Genomic DNA, 15,640 nt, shown 5'->3' with positions numbered 1-15,640 from the left:
TTTTTGAAAGTAATTGTAATGTAATGTCATTACCTTTAGTCTGCGGTAGTTTGCAATGTAATTTAATTACATTTTTACAGTTTTCCGAGAAGTAATTACTAATGTAATTTAATTACTTTTTGAAAGTAATTTTGCCATCTCTGCCCTGTTCCCAGGCAGCTCTCTCTCCTCGGCCTCACCTCCATTTCCCGTCTTCCCCTCCCTCCCCACATTTCTCAGTCACCGCGGCCCGCAGGCGCGGGAAAAGGGGAACAGAGTACCAAAGACGTCATGAAGGAAGCTATTTTTTGCTTGCTTCTGTAATTTTAATATGCCTCTACCCTTTAAAATAAAGCGAATTTCAAGAAAAGAAAAAGTTGACTAAGTTATTACGTTCAGTGCGCTCAGGTCCAGTGCAAAAAAAAAAAACAGCAAAAAGTTCTTGCATGGCCTCTTAATGAGCGGAACGTGAAGAAAGAAACTTCGAAATAAGGAATAAACGCAGATGTTGTTGAGTGCGTTCACACATCGCAGCTCGGAGTGCATGGAGCGGAAGTTCGCGCAGCAGTACTCGGGGATCCTGAGTTCGAACCCCCACCCCCTCTCTGGCCGTTTTGATCTGGATTATTATCATACTAGCGTAAGATATAGTCAAATCACTATTGCGTAGTGCACGTCAAAGACCCCAAAGCAGTCGTCCTTCACTTGCTATATTTCTCATAAACAGCGGAAACACCAGACGCCCGTTGGAGCTGTCTACACATGCACATAACATAATTGCTTTTTAGGGGCGAAGCTCCTTAGGGGCTAGCCATGTCCGTATGTCCGTCCGATGCCCGGCGTCGGGTGCTCGTGCTCACGAGCACGTGAGCACGTGCTCCCGTGCTCGTGTGGGGCAAAAAAAAAACCCAAAAAAAAACCCCGCATCTCCACGTGGTGAATCATGTTGATTGGGGCGAAGCTCTGGTGGTGCTTGTCTGCGTAGACGGTGAGCCGCAGCATGCCGAGCCTTTTGTTCGTTTTCATTCATGTCAGAGAGATAATGTGTGGTATGGAACGTGGTTATATACGCATTTGAGCATTTGACCGCAGCGTGACATGGATGAAAACGAACGAAAGGCTCCGCATACTGCGGCTCAGCGTCTACGCAGACAAGCACCACCAGAGCTTCCCCTGAATCAACATCATTCACCAAGTGGAGATGCGGTTGTTTTAATGCTCAGTATCATTCGCCTTCCTCGGTATCATCTAATCGACATGCGTGCGTCTTTGGTGACGCGAATTCCTTGAGTGACGTCGTACTCGATGATTTCACCGCACACACTCGCTAACTTGATTCAGGGAGCGGAAAGAGCCATGACGCGGGTCGTACAAAAGGGGACCTCGACCCGCAGCTGTAGCGAAGGTTCAGAAAACCCTAATGCGAATTCCTTTGGATAAGTTTCTACAGGACGTTGTACGGGCTCGGCATGCACCTCGGTCGTCTCAGAATCTTCAACGCAAATGAGTGTTATACGTAATGTTTACAGACAGTGTGGTTTTATTGGGGTACATGTATCACTGTTGCCGGCCCGAGCACACTGTTTGTTTGTTTGCTTTTTCTCGAAAGTTAACAGTAATAAATTACTCCTTATCAGTTTTTTGCTTGTTTTTGCTTGCATTTTATGCGCTCGAAGTCATGTTCCACGGCTAGCGGGTTGGACGCGGCTCGTCCAAGAGTTGCGCCTAGTTTGTAGTTATACTAGATAAGCCCTTTTAGGGGCGAAGCTCCTTAGGGTCTAGCCTTGTCCTTCCGTCCGTCCGGCCGGCGTCCGTGCTCACATAAAAAAAATGTTTGCGCAGTCGACAGGATTTGAACCTGTGCGGGGAGACCCCAATGGAGTTCTAGTCCATCGCCTTAACCACTCGGCCACGATTGCGGGACGAGTAGGGGGCTCTGAGGTGAGGTAGTAACTCAAGAGCTGGGGTTTCTGTCATGGATGAAACGTTGCACGTAACCGCTCAACGTCTATACAGGAGAGGGCGCTGGGGTCAAATGCGTATATAATCGCGTTGAACTTTGCATGCATTGGCTCAACGTTTATAGACGAGAGGGCGCTGTGGTTAAATGCTCGAATGCGTATATAACCACGTTCCATACCACATATTATCTTTCTGACATGGACCGTTGACTTAAGCGGTGGTGATGCGTTTCCACGGCTTCAAGCGGATCCAAGCTGATCCGCTAGAAGAACCACTGGCTCTGCATTTCACCGACCCTAAAGCAGTAATAATGAAGTCGAAACGCAAGCCGGAACTCAACACTACCTATGGGGAATAAAAAACAAAAAAAACAGCGCCATCAGCACTACCTATGAACAATAAAATCAGTATCATCAGAAACACCAGAGCTTCGCCCCAATCAACATCATTCACCACGTGGAGATGTTTCCTTTTCTTTGACACCTCACTTCAAAACAACAATGAATACTGCCGCGGTTTCAGATGTACCTACGTATTATGTGAACTTTTCCACAAGAGACATATCGAACTTATATAGCGCACTTGTGGCCCCAAATTGAGGAGGGCCACCTCAGAGGTGCCCATGGAAACTCCCCTCAACATCTCATTGGGCGTTCAAAAAGCCTGTGCAGTTTTAGCAGTGTGCGCAACTCCGCTCTTTTTATTAATTTTTTTTATTAAAGGAAAAAAAAGCAAAGCTGTTTGTTTGGTGCCACGTAGGAAGACATCAGGAATGACCGTCCAACGAAAAATCAGTGTGTCGTGAGCTAGAAGGGGAAGTGTGACGACCGCGCCAGCAGAAGCGGTCACGCGATGCAACCGTACAAAGTGGAGCGCAATCTACGTGCGGGTAACAAAGCCACCTTGAACTCATACACACTTTGTTCACTGACAAGCTGATACAGCGATGGATGCTACGTGCTCGTTGGACCAGTCAACCGTGTGTTTACATTTTGTGTCTACTATCGCGCAGAAAGTGGGGTCGGGCGATAAAGCCATGTGATTGACTCGTCTGGCGAGAACGTTCGACCCTTCCGCCGCCCTCTCAGCTTAGCTGACAAGGGTGTAGGACGAGAGTATCTCGGAATCGCGGACGCATTCTCAATATGATACCATGGTGATAGTGATACAGAGACTTGAGGCGTCGAATCTTTCTTGACAGCTAGGAGAAGCAAAGCGACCGCCGCACTTCCCCCTTCGAGCCCAATAATCTGGGCAGAAAAGTCAGTCATGTGGCGAGTGCCCGAAATCCACGGGTTTTGCAGGCGACAAAGGGCGCGGCATTGCAGTGAACAGTGACGCTGCAATGTTACAAAAAAAAGCGCATTTTAATTTTTTTAATTTTTTTATTATTCCCTTTTGTCATTCCATTCACAGGCGGCGCGCTTGACAGTATCCTTATTAAGATCGGGATAATGAACCGTACATTATAATAGAGCACAATGACAGGCACTTCATATCATCCTCAGCCAACTCGTCAAATAGAAATCACTATAGTGTACATCAATGGGGGGATTCCTTACTTCACTACTCTATGCCGACGGCCCGCGATACCAGGGAAAGTATAAAATGAATGCTCAAACCTGATCCCGGGATGGGCTAGAAGGGAGAGGTGGGGAGATCGCTGGCTCTCCCAGCCGCGGGAGCGGTCCCACGCTTTATGCCTTGGTGTCGCTATCAGTCTGATATTATCTCAAGACTGGCAGAAGCGTCAAGTAATGTAACGTCAGAATTATATTAAAACGTGGAATGCCTTTTAACGGAACCCACAATACTAGAAATTGGTTCGTACGTCCGTCCTTCCATCCGTCTATCCTTCCCTGCACTTTCCAGCTAAATTTAGCAGGGCAATTGACGTCGCGTGAGGTTATGGTATTACAGGTTACACCATAACTTGCCACCGTCACGTCGCTTGACCAGTTTGCGTGACTTCAGGTCACGCAGCGCCAACTTTCCCCTAAAGTGCGTAGTGAAAATGACGTCAACTCACCTGGCGTCAGGTCACGTGAAATCAGTTTTCCCTAAATTAAGCGGGAACAAATATTATACAGTGTAGTAATCTTTAGACCCCCCAAAAAACAACTGTTTAATGTCTTCTAAACAAATTTCAAAGATTGTTATATAACTACTGCAAGTCGCGCATTATGTTTATTTAAAGAAAAAAATCGCTGCCAAATTGTTTGAGTTCTTGACGTGTCTAATATGTCTTGGTTTGAACTCTTTTTCGAAGTTAGATAATAATAATTGTGTTCTGCGTATGTTTATAAAACAGGAAGCTTGCCAGCCTCAGTAGGCGTCTGGTGTCTTATTTATAGATGATAAATTTAGCCAATTAAGTACAACCGCTAGTTTGGGTTTCTTTAACGGGCATCACGCAGTATTGATACACGGCGCCGGTACCATGATTGAAACGGGCAGGGGTGAGGATTCAACTCAGAATCTCTGGTTTCTGCAGCGCGCTATGAGCTGTGGTGCGTTAACTCATTCGGCCACCGATTCCCCAACTTTTTTTCGACGAGAGTGTACGACAAGCGTAAATGTTTTACACTCGGTTAAACAAAAAATCCGAAACAGATGCTTGCCATATGTACACCCGCGACCACTTGTTGTCGAGGTTGTCGACCCCGTTGTCGTTTCAGGCTCCACAACAAAACACTCTGACACGTGGCAGTGCTCTCCGCTCAACGCTGAAAGGCAGATTTTTACAAACTGCTGGACAATGTTTACTCTAACTCGGATGCAGCTTTATGGGGCAATGTGCCGTTCATTTGTGTGCACGAGCCTTATGCGAGATGACAATGATGACACTGTGAGCGTTTTGACCCTTGCTGAAGTTCTGACGCCTCTCTGTCGTATACTCTATTTTCTTTTCCGTATTTGAATGCCAATGCTTTCCGCTTTTCATTAATTAATATTTTCGCTTCGACAGACGCCGCCGGTATTCGATACAACCACGGCCGCACTGGACACGCATGTCCGCATGATACTGGCAGAGTGCAAATTTCACGGTATGATCGTTTCTTATATTGTAGCAATTATTCTTCAACCACTCATCGGTTAGACAGTTTACTCTCTGATCGGGCAAACTTTACGTAAACTCGAGAGAGGTCACACGCAAATGAATACAAAAGAAACACGCGATTGTGCTGTAAGAAACTGAAAGGTGTCTTTGAGGTGTACAGGATCGAAACTTGAAATACCCCCTGAACACTTTGAAGCGCGTTAATATGATCCATGATATCGGTAAATGATAATCACACGCTTATATTTTCAGCGGATGGCAATATTTTTCGTTACAACCGACAGATTCTGGCGAGCGCTTCAAAATCAGTCATTGGAGGCGGCGCGATGCATCTCGGGATATTCGCCCTTCACGCCACGCTCGCAACGTTACGGGCCCAAAGTAAACGGCCAAAGGTGTCGTAATTACGATCGTCGTCACTAGGAGGCGCCAGCTTTATTGTCGACGCGTTACAATCCCGCCAAGTGGGAATATTCTAGGTAGGGTGTACTATACAGACGCAGCCGACGCTACGGGTAATGGGAGCTATCAAGCTGCATCAAAAGTGCAAGTCGCTTCCCAACCCCTTTAACAAAAGGAAAAAAATATGGTAACCGATAACTTAAGAGAGACAGGGAGTGGCGATTCCCGAGTATTTTCTTATCACACCTATGCCAACCAAATTATGGCGTAACGCAATACATGCTTGCACGTGATGCGTATGGCAGCGTACCAGCCGCCATTACTTCACACCATGCTCCCATGTTCGTACCTTCTGCCATATGTATGCTGCAGAAGGTACGGGCACAGGAGCATGTTATGGAAATATGGCGGCTGACGTGACGTCAATGCAAGCCATGTATAAAAACGAATCGCGAAGCAAGAACCGGGAGCATTACCCTGCGTTTCTTAAGGCTGTCCATGACTATGCGCAGCGCTATAGTTCGTCTGCTCCTTGCACAGTGGTTGCAGTGACGTCAGACCACCGAGCTCTGATTGGCTCTCACTGGAATGATAGTGAAGACGTTAATGCTAGCTGCCTTGAAGTCTACCCACTATCTTTCCCATCAGAGGTCGGCGTATTGATGTCACATGCCACCCCTGCGCAAGAAGCAGACGAACGTGCGCTCCGCATAGTGTTCATATTGAGAATACTAAATTTACGTATGCCTCATCCAGCTTGGATGCAACAGTAAATCGTTCCAACGCAGGCCACAGCCTGCGTTGGCACAGCCTATTGTGCGGCAATGATAGCAGGTGCAATTGTAAGAACTCGTAACGCCTCCATAAAAAAAAAAACAAAAAAAAAAAACACGCCTTTTTTTTTGGGGGGGGGTGGGGTGGGAGGTGCTACGATTCCTGACGATCACGCCTGTCCGGCCGCGGCACTACAAAGAATGGGAGAGACAGACAAGAAGAGAAAGTTTTAATGAAACAGTCGAGAAAAGTACCTAATTGTTATTTCGCGGATACCGTTACTACCCTTTGAATCTGGCGGTCCCTGGTTAGGGTTAAGGGCTCCCAAAGATAACTATGCAGTTTCCAATATTTCAGTCCGACAAATTCTTGAAATTAAATAAATGCTGCACGTGGTTTCTGCTCATGGGCACCCACCTGTAAACGTTTACGGAGGACGCTATAACCCCAGAGCACGTACGTTCTTATTGTACGGCATCAAACTGTATTGACCTTTTTGCCATACAGATTGTGCATCGTTTCAGAAGCTCGGTACACGTGGCACGCATACTCACACAAAAAAAAATCTCACCTTATTTGAGTGTTCTTTAAAATAATTAAAAAAAAAAGTGGGCTTCCGTTTCTCAAACAGAAAAGACATCACCAACCTTGGAATCGTCGTTTTGCGATATCTCGATGAAGCTCGAGTGGCCTTTGTGCTACGCTGGTCCGGCTTACGGTGGTACAGTTGGGGTGCACTACAGTCGCCGAAACGGTGAGAACGGCAAAGGAGTCCTTCAGTGGACCCGCCGACGGCACGAGCATTCTACCTTCGAAAAGGCTTCGCCATCTCGTGAGCGACGGGCGTGCACGCGCTTCCTAAGTACGACGGAAGGCAATTAACGAGCGTGTGCCAGAGGCTGGGCCCCTGAGAGAGTCGCTCTGGCGTTCTCACCCTGTCTTTGACTATAGCATTCGTGGGAGGAGAAAGAGCGATCGCCAGCCCTTCCTGCTGCCGCGTTTCTCCAGTGTTGCTCGACAAACGTATTTAAGATAAGTTACTAAACACCTGCTTTATAAAGTATTTAGAGTATACTACTCAAGTTACTAATCGTGCAAAGAATCTTGAGTAGAGTACAAATACTTAGAAATATAATTCAATTACTTTCGAATATACTTCGGCATTGCCTATTATCTTTCGACTTCAGTGACACTAGACCGCTTTCTTTTTCATGCAACAAATGAAAAAAGACAAAATTAGTTAAATTACACGCAGCCCCTATAGGGAGTACTGTGATCAGTGGTGCATGTTACAAGATAATAATTTTCAAACAAATGAGCAAAAAGAGCTTATCACATCGCTAAAAATCACAACGTCTAATGTTGTTTTTTTATTTATTTACAGATTGGATGTTCTGTTTTATTATGCGCCGTACTGTTTAAATCCGGAGTTCGCATTTAACAAGTTTTATATACGCAAAATAATTAATTGAATAGCACGGAGGGCTAAGGGTAAAGTAGGCATGGTACTTGCCACGCTTTCTTTAAATAAGTTACCCCAAACGCTGCCATTCAAATACGACTGAACTTCAAAAAGAAAGGTGGAAGGAGACGCAGGAAACGCAGCTATCTTACTCGCGGTTGTCGACTTATTTATTCTTTTCGCCATACTTTAGGGGCTTGTTAAGAAAGGCGTATACTTTTGAGAGGGCTTCGTTTGCATTTTCAGAGCTCCTACTGCTCGTAGCTTGTTTCCGACCTCGATGTTACAATCCTTGTCCTTATGAAAGGGTCGGGATATCACAGTTCCCGAGAGTAACTAACATTTTTGCCTCACCGAAATCAAACATCTACAGGAAAAAAAAAAAGAAAAAAAGTTCAGCCTTTTTTTGGGCGATTTTTTTCTCATTTCCTTTTATATATTCTTTTGCTGTCATATATTTAGTCTGCATCTTTTAGCTTCGCTTCTTTCCTGTTCAATGTTTGGTGGTTTCCGCTTACAGTTTGCAATCGGTTCGACTCTGCGCTCCGGTGTTCCCGTAAAATATTCTCGCGAGAACTTTTTTTTTTAGATATTGAAAATTGTGTTTGAGATAATGAGTACAAGATACTGATCAGTGTTGTACGGAACGGCGTTGCTGGAACGCGTTCTTTTTGGGAGGAACGAAGGAACGCCGCCGTTTCATTTGGCATCGGTGGAACTGGAACGCGAACGCGTTACATTTTTACTGGAACGGAAAGAGTAACGGCGTTCCTTTTTTTCGTCCAGTGGGGTAATTTTTATTTTATTTCTAAGAGGGAAATTTTAGAAGTAAAAAAACGAAGAGCAGTATCTCGTTAACTTTTTGGTTTCTTATCGTAGGGTTTATTTTGTGTGGTCCTCGCTTGGTAACAGTCGGGTGCAGGAGAGCTAGTGGACATCGATGTTTTCAGTGCCCGAGACTGCGCTACAAAAAAAAAAAAAAAAAACTTTTAGTGAAGGGAAAGGACACAGAAAGAGGGACGTTTCAAACTCAGCTACTTTCTTTGCTTCCACGAATCCACATACACCCAGAAATCTAAAGCCGACTACAGCCATCACTGAACTTCCACAAAGTGACCTACAGTTAAAACAAAAGAACAGGTCACCAGACATCGAACAAACCTTTGTATCCCGAACATTGGTCACTCAAAAGATAAACAAAAAATAATCTTTATTCCTTCTTCCCATGTCCCCCACCTTCAAACTGAACAACGAATCCAACCTTCACGAAAAAGGACTTGTAATTTTCAAGACTGACCTTCCAAAAGCCCTACCCTCTTCTTGCTCATCTTGCGGACAGCAACATCGAGAAGCAACAATTGTTGAGTTTGAACAAGGGACTTTGTTGAATTGAAACGTGCGAGGTTGCTGTAAAACGCTTGCGCAATGTGGGGTAACGGGCACCATGACAGAACAGCACACGACAAAACAGCACGCGACAAAATAGCACGGTCAAAACAGCACGCGTCAAAAAAGCACAGCGTCAATACAGCACGACGACAAAAGAGCACGCGTCAAAATAGCACGCGACAAAACAGCACAGCGTCAAAACGACACAGCGACAGAAGAGCACGTGCCAAAACAGCACGGCGTCAAAACAGCCCAGCGTCTCAACAGCACAGCGTCAAAACAGCACAGCTTCAAAACAGGACATTGAAAATAGAGCTAGGGTTTGGAGTTTTCGGTTTTAATTATTTTGAAATTCGGCGTACGTTTTTCGGTTTTTATTTCAGGCAAAAGTTTTCGGTTTATTGCTGAGTATATCTGTAGAATAATAAGCTTTTCAGTTCTTTTCGGCTTATTGACGAAAACCAGTATACTGCCGAAAATGCAATATTTAAAGGCGTTTGTTTAAAATGAATAGTGAGTAAACTAGGTTCTGGATTTCTTTTGTTGCTGTTTGTGGCAGCCGACGCGACCTGTTCTGCAAGACGCATTGGGGCCCTATCGTAATCTGACATTATCGTCGTGGGCTCGTATTTGTACACAGGACGAACATGAGCTTTACTACTACTTCGGTCGGAGGGGCAAATATCAAAATCCAAAGATTTGCAAGCATTGTACTCAGTGCGTCTTTCAACCATTTTCACGACTGCCAGAGGTGGTTAATTCGCGCAGTCCAAGAAACGACAATAAATTAATTGTCTTTATGCCCTCCTCTAGCTAGGGGTGTTAAAAGATGTTTGAAATTTACGGATGCCCTTTAATTTTATTGTTCAGTTCACGATTAAACTCTTTTCTTTGAACAAAGAATTTTGCACACAAATCCCTATCAGGTGAAAAACCCACATTTCGTCCTGAAGACCATTGCGTCGGTTCAACTTTTGTTCAAAGTTGAACCGATCTCGGAGACAGGCTAAAAACTGCGGAAGGATGTGGTCATACGGTCAGTAATGAAGCACATTCCCACACCCGCCCCTCCAAACGCCCTCGAAAATACTGACCTTTTTCAGTTAAAACTCAATTTTTAAAAAAAGATTTCGTCGGACTTTTAATGGTTTTATCGGTTTAACCCGAAAACGCTGAACCCTAAATATAGCGATAGAGTTAAAAAAAAAAAAAAAAAAATGTCTCAAAGTAGGCACTGTAATGGAATGGAGGGTCTAGGCCAACTCCTCGAAGGTCATCTCGTCGACGGCCAATTTGTCGAATCCGTTCTCATGGGAGCAAGTTGGGAGTGGGGAGTATACTCGATGCGCACATGAAGGCTCTCTGGGCAATACCGAAGTCCCCACTGATGCGTATTCTGGCTATTTCTTGATAAGTTCTGCTAATATTGACGCTCAAGTTTGCTGGTGATGTCGTCTACAATAAATGAATCAATCGCACGGCGATGGGCTGTTGTTAGTTGTTAAAAATAAAACAGAAGGTGTGTGCGGCAATGGTGTGCTTAGCCCATGCTGTACGGCAACAGCATTGAGGCTGCGGCGTGTTTCTGCTTCACCGGTTTCCATTTCATCGAGGCCTTCGTCGGCAAGAATCTGTGAATTTAACTCAAAACAGCTTCTCGCCTGCAAGCTGCAGCCCCGTGTTTCCGGGACATTTATTCACGGCGAATCAACCCCGCAGAGTCGTTGCCCATGGCACACCTTGAATTCGCTCGACATTAATGTCACCTAATCTCCCCGGTTCTATGAATGCATGCGTAATCGGCGCATCTCTCGCTTTTTTTTCGTTTCTTTTTTTTTTTTTTTTTTTGGTGGGGGGGGGGGGGAGGGGGGGGGGGGACGTTCTACGCTTAGGTGGTAATTCCGAAACGACGAGTACTACGGAACCTCACCGGACCGCCGCAAACCAGGCGGTTCATAACTTGAAGTTATGGATTTCTTTTTCACAACAACTTTTCGTCGTTTGTTGGTTCTAAAAAAAAAGGGGGGAAAAAGATCAGACAACGCGCCCAACATCGACGCGAAGATATCCCCTTTAGCTACCCAATTTCTTCAGGGATCAGCGTAGTTAAGTAGTAGTAACTACTGCTAACTTTGTATCTTTTCAGCAATAACACAGCAGCACCAGTCCGGACACTGACTTAGCAATGAAATAGGCAATAAATCTCTTTATAACCTAGCGACAATAAATGAAAGGGTTAAGGAGGTTCGAAAATATTCGCGCAGAGAGAGGTGAAGAGCGCGTTCGAAGTTGCTACATGCGTGCTGTTTTGACGCTGTGCTGTTTTGACACCGTGCTGTTTTGGCACGTGCTGTTTTGTCGCTGTGCCGTTTTGACGCTGTGCTGTTTTGTCGCATGCTATTTTGACGCCTGCTGTTTTGTCGCCGTGCGTTTTTGACGCTGTGCTGTTTTGACGCGTGCTGTTTTGACGCGTGCTGTTTTGACCGTGCTGTTTTGTCGCGTGCTGTTTTGTCGTGTGCTGTTCGGTCGCGTTCCCGTGGTAACGGTACATTTGGCTCGTCTGAATCGCCCATCACAGACGTGAATATGGTTAAAAGATAAGATTTTAGAGGTGAATGTATCAACAAATGAAACCCTGCTTCCGCTTGTTTTCTCCTGGTGCCCTTCCATTATGGCATTCAAATTCGTATTTTCCCATTTGATGGGATACATAAAAAAAAACTTTTCTCGATATAACTAAATATGGTAATCAGCAAACTACAAATGTAACGTAAATGTAACGATACGTTCCATTTTTTTTAAGTAACGGGAACGAGTTCTTTTTTCACATATGGAACTTGTAACGGGAACGCGTTCCAAATATCAGAAGGAACGAGGAACGATGCTCCGTTCCTTTTTTTTGATGAACGTGTAGAACACTGATACTGATAAATGTAATTAAAATAGAGTAGCAAATACTCTCGATCAAACGCATTTGCAAGATACCAAATTACTACCGAAAGTAATTGAAATACAGTATCTTGATAGGGTATTTGAGATAGGTACAAGTCTGGTTTCTCTTGTGGCCGTCAAAAAACCCAACAGATGCCAGTAAAGAAGAAACATCGCCGACAAGCTCCAGTGCGCCTTTTGCACGTGCGAAAGACCACTGGGGCATGAACACGCGCGTCCCGAGGCTGGCGCTCTTTCCAACCGCCATTCTCATTTCAAATGATCTCGGCGCTCGGTCAGCTATAGTCGGATGCAACCTGAGAACAATCTTTTAGCTCCACCCACAAGCGCATTGCGCCCATCTGAACTGCCTCCGCCGTCGAGAAAATAGTTCGCTAGCAACGTTGCTTTTTCTTCCTCCAGGAAACGTGTCTTAAACTACTACAATATTTATTTAATTCATTCAGGACATTTAAATAAGTTAGAATACGTTTTTGCCAACGAAATAGCTGTTTAGTAAAGAAAGAAAGTCATGTCCAATGTACCGTCTTTCCAATTCATTTTCTTTCCAAGATACTGTCTAACATACCGTCAGCAGTGCTAAGCCTCGCGCCCGCTTCGAAATTTTCGTAGGCGATAGCGTCGCTGGATTCTCACGTTGTCGCGCAAAAACTGTTGCAAACGCAAGCCGATACCATTAAGATTTCATGGCGTAACCTCGGGCACGTAAAACACGCTGCAAAAAAGCGGAATAATTGTCACGAGAAACTAGCGTCGCGTTGCTAAGGCCAGCAGCCATGTTGAGATTTTTTTTTTTTTTTTTTTTTCAAAAGGATCGCGATTGGTCTACGGGATCGTGACGTCATGAAAAAGATTGGCTGGCGTTGCTCGGCGTAGGATTACATTTTCCTCTGAGAGGCATTTCCGGTTTTTTCTTAGGTTGCAACCGACTATAGCTACCTCCGAACTTATATAGAGTATTAATTAGTTTCTATTTAAGTAGCATGGAAGTCCACGTGTTTTCAAGGCTACACTCTTAATGCGGTGGGCTCTATAAGAGACGAGGAGGAAACATTGTGTAAGTTACCTATTAAAGGAGACTAGGGAGAAGAAAATCAAAGAAATTTTCAAAGAAGGCAATAGTCGCGCACACACCTGAGCCGCTGTGGAGAGGAAGCTGATGAAATTCAAGCTTCTAATAATATATTTTTTTCTTCTTTAGATCACAGTTTAAAAAAAATTGGGTTGTGTGGTATGTTTATACAGCCTAGAACTTGGTCTGCCTCACAGGGGCGACGAGTCTCCCAGCTGTAGATGAGCAATTTAGCCAGTGCAGTACAACCGCTGGCCTGGGGTCTTTAACGTGCACCACGCAGTAGTGATACACGACCGCACGCCGGTACGATGCTCATCCAGATCGAAGCGGGCAGGGGTGGGATCACAGTTTAAATGGAGGCCATAGCCTGTTTCCTGAGATAATAGACGACGATGATGATGATGATGATAATGATGATGGTGGTGGTGGTGGTGGTGGTGATTACGATGATGATGGTTGTTATGATGATGATGATGATGCGGCTCTTTTCCTTTGAAACGGGCGGGCTCGAACCAGGTTCATGCCCAAGCCTGGGGGTGTGCAAATCTTAATGCCCCCTCAGGTGGATCTTCCTTTACCAACCCTCCAGTCTTTTGTTAGTGTTTACAGCTGCTCTGTGGAGGACCCTGGGGATTGCTGGGGCGGTTTGCTCATCTCGCGGCCGCGGTGGCGGCCAAGAGGGATTTTTATGCCACATGACGAGCTCCATGGGGGCATGGAAGTGCCTAGCGTCGCTACCTAATGGCAGGGAAATCCGTGTCGCTTCGAGTACAAAAGTTTAAATTCGCTCGCACAAACCGACCGCAGGGGCTTTCAACTGGAGTCCGATTAACCGCCCCTTTATACTTTAGAAGCGGCAGGTAAAGTTACCGCCAGGGAAGGTAAATATGAGCAAAAATAAAAGAGAAGTGGCATCAGATAAAAGCGGTGGCAGTATATATTTATATAGTACATGCGCCAGCGACCCGGCTGAAGTCGTCTGCTGTAGTCAAGATGTAAGAGATCCGGTACTTGTCGTCGCGGCGTGTACCGGAATGTGTCCACCTTTCGTGAACCACCCTGTATACGTACAGGGTGTTTCACGGTCAAATTCGATATTGCGAAAACTACGCATCGCACAAAAAAAGGCTTGTGTCGTTTTGGTCCCATTCCAGGGGTCTATTTAGCAAAATGATTAAAGTTCGGGATAATTAAATTGTTACTTATTTTCGCGTAATTATTTCTTTTTTAATATTGAGTTTAAGGGCATGGTTTCAATCAGAATCTTGCTGAGCATCATCGAAAAACACTAAATCAACAATTCGCAGAACGATAGAAGGTTCGGTTCGCGCGCTATTTTACGGCTCTCAGAAAAGTCGCAAAACTTCGACGGGTTCTTAAAGAAAAGCTGAAACACTACTTGAAAAAAACGAGCTAGACATGATTTCTGGAGTACTTTTATTGCGTGAATCTGAATATCGCGTTCGTCTTCCCCGAAGATGTAACTAAACGCGATAAAATGCAAAAAAACCTCCGACCAGTCGTGACGTCATACTGGGATCTTTGGGCCGCCAAGCGCTTGTCGCTCGTGTGGGCAGCGCGTGCAATCGCAAGCTTGCCAGGTATAGACGTTTTCAGCGCGTGCCAGATTGAGCCGCTAGCCGACCTTTCTTGTTTCACCGAGATGCCGAGCCACTGAAGCGGGCGTTGACGAGTCCCCACAAGGGCCTATGCTGGGGAGAAGGACACGGTAACACTTAAAATGGCAATAACCTGTCCTGCTGTGGCAATGATGAAGTGAAGTGAACGGAATAACAGGGAACAAAAACTGAAGGTCGGTTATGGCGGCGCATATGCAGAGCTTCCTGAAAGGGTCTATATTTTTCCGCACTGACACCAGTCGCGACGTCTCTTTCTGACCTTTTTGAAAATAGCGAGAGCGCGTGTGCATAGCTTTGACAGGCGCTAAAGATGCGCGGGAGCAGAGATTCCGGAAACTTCTACCATGACGTCACGCCCCGGGAGGGAGGGGCTTCGGTGGTATCTTGAAAACTAATTTCTGCAGCCTACGTGCACCAAATTGAAAAATAATCTTGATATTCGTGATCCTGGAGCCCGAATGAAGGCTATTGAAGTGTTTTCTTTTTTTCTTTTTTTTTTTCTTTTTCAAGTACAGAACCGCTTTAGTTTTGCGTTAAGTTTCGGTTTGCCATCGGAGCGCTTCTCGGCACCGACGACACCGCACCCCGTGGAGTAAAGCAGGGTTGCGGAGTTGCCACTCCGGAGTTGGAATGATTCCGGAATCATTCCGCATTTTCGCGACCCCGGAATGGAATGGGAATGGAATAACGGCAACATTCAGGGGAATGGCGGCAACATTCAGGGGAATGGAATGGGAATGGAATTAGATGCCTTTTGCCCGGAATGGAATGGGAATGGAATGGGCCAGGTTCTTTATATTTTATTTATTTATTTATTTTTTACGTTCAGCTATACCAAGCCAGTCAGGGAGTCGGTTGTTCAGAAATAAAATGAGCGGGAAACTGCGAACCCGCGTAAGGCCCTAGCAGACTTATGCGCAAAAGAAAAAAATACAATACAAAAA

This window comes from Ixodes scapularis, unplaced genomic scaffold, assembly GCF_016920785.2.
Source record: "Ixodes scapularis isolate PalLabHiFi unplaced genomic scaffold, ASM1692078v2 PGA_scaffold2__306_contigs__length_199485367, whole genome shotgun sequence".
Taxonomy (NCBI): domain Eukaryota; kingdom Metazoa; phylum Arthropoda; class Arachnida; order Ixodida; family Ixodidae; genus Ixodes; species Ixodes scapularis.
The sequence above is the reverse complement of the archived record's forward strand: the minus strand, read 5'-3'. Positions refer to the sequence as shown.